Source organism: Piliocolobus tephrosceles, chromosome 3 (genome assembly GCF_002776525.5).
Source record: "Piliocolobus tephrosceles isolate RC106 chromosome 3, ASM277652v3, whole genome shotgun sequence".
NCBI classification, from domain to species: domain Eukaryota; kingdom Metazoa; phylum Chordata; class Mammalia; order Primates; family Cercopithecidae; genus Piliocolobus; species Piliocolobus tephrosceles.
Genome location: NC_045436.1, coordinates 180,400,834 through 180,402,377, shown reverse-complemented (window position 1 = coordinate 180,402,377; position 1,544 = coordinate 180,400,834). Strand labels below are relative to the sequence as shown.

The following is a 1,544-nucleotide window of genomic DNA, read 5'->3' as shown; positions in this document are numbered from 1 at the left end:
AGGACTCCTCTCCTCCCCCAATCTGATGCCTTCCATTAGCTTTACAAAAGCAGTTGAGTTTGGGGCAAGGCCTACTGTAATTTAAACTACAGCCTAGGCTGGGTGCGGTGGCTCATGCCTGTAATTCCAGCACTTTGGAGGGCCGAGGCAGGCTGATCACCTGAGGTTGGGAGTTTGAGACTAGCCTGGCCAACATGGTGAAATCCCATCTCTACTAAAAATACAAAAATTAGCTAGGCGTGGTGGCGGGCACCTGTAATCCCAGCTACTCGGGAGGCTGAGGCAGGAGAATCGCTTGAACCCAGGAGGCAGAGGTAGCAGTGAGCCAAGATTGCACCACTGAACTCCAGCCTGGGTGACAGAGCGAGACTCTGTCTCAAAAACAGGAACAACAACAACAAAACTACAGCCTGTCTTCCAAAGTTAGCCCAGCACTATTAATTCAGGGAAAGGTAAGATGTGGGGTGGGTTAGCTCAGATCTTTCACCGTCATTATTTTCTCACTGATAGAATTTTTGCACAGGTGTTTCACTTTCATCCATTAAGGAGGCCAAGTCAATGCCAGGCTTCCAGGCTTTTAGGGACAGGACACCAGCCTTGCCTGGTGGCCATGTTGCAGGCTACGAATGTGATCCTGCACAATGAGAGCCCCAGGCCCTTCAAGAGAAACAGTGAGCACACAGGGCCAGGGCAGTGCAGGAACAAGGGAGTTAGGAATAGCCCACTCCTCTTCCAAGATGAGTTGCCAGATGACAGTTCCTTTCAAGGTCTTGCTAGTGGGTGGTGCTGCTCCTGCACATCCTGCTCTTATTGGTGATTTTCATCCCTCCTGTGTTGCCAGATAACACAGTTCCTTTCAAGGTCTGGCTTGTTGGTGGTGCTGCACCCACACATCCTCCTCTTACTGGTGATTTTCACCCCTATGTCACAGTGGCTCCCCCTCCAAACACCACTCCTTTGATCTGATGGACCCAGCACTCACAGCAGCTTTTAAGGCCGCCTGGCTGAGGAGGTCCTTTGCCCGGGCTATAGCTTCAGCTGAAGAGTCCGCCGAGAAGGCACTGATGCAACTGTGGAAGGATGGCAACTAGGGCTGCGCCAGAAACCTTGTTTGAGCTTGGGATGATGACCCAGGCACGCTTGCCAAGGTGTGCGTGAGTGGCATCCAGAGAAGGACACGTAAGAATTCACCCAGGACTTCAAAGGTTTTGCCCAGGATGAGGAGGCTGCAAAACTCAAGACGGCTGTGGCTAGGATGGCAAACAACTCTGGCCTGGATTGGAGGAGGATGGCGGTGAGGAGCGCCTCCAGGTGGTTCCTGAAGAACTGACCAAAGAGAAGCTGTTGGAACTGGAAGACGGACGCAGAGCTGAAGAAGGGGCAAGAGAAAAGGCAACTGGCAAAAAACAAGATGAGCCCCAAGAAAATTTACAGTGAAGGGTTTAGCAAAAGCTTTGCAGACCTCAACAGCAGGCACCCTAACAAGTCTGAAGCATAGACCTCAACACGGAAGGCTTTCTTTTTTTTTTTTTTTTTTTTTTTTG

At 50.9% G+C, this 1,544-nt stretch overlaps 1 protein-coding gene across 1 annotated transcript in view; it reads right to left on the bottom strand.

Moving 5' to 3' along the window:
• Positions 1 to 299: 299 nt before the first annotated feature.
• TRMT44 (tRNA methyltransferase 44 homolog) overlaps positions 300 to 1,544 on the bottom strand; it is a 34,108-nt gene continuing 32,863 nt past the window's right edge. Inside the window, exon 12 of the mRNA XM_023206829.1 lies at positions 300 to 1,326. The gene's annotated coding sequence lies outside the window, so the exon portion shown is untranslated. The remainder of the gene's footprint in view (positions 1,327 to 1,544) is intronic.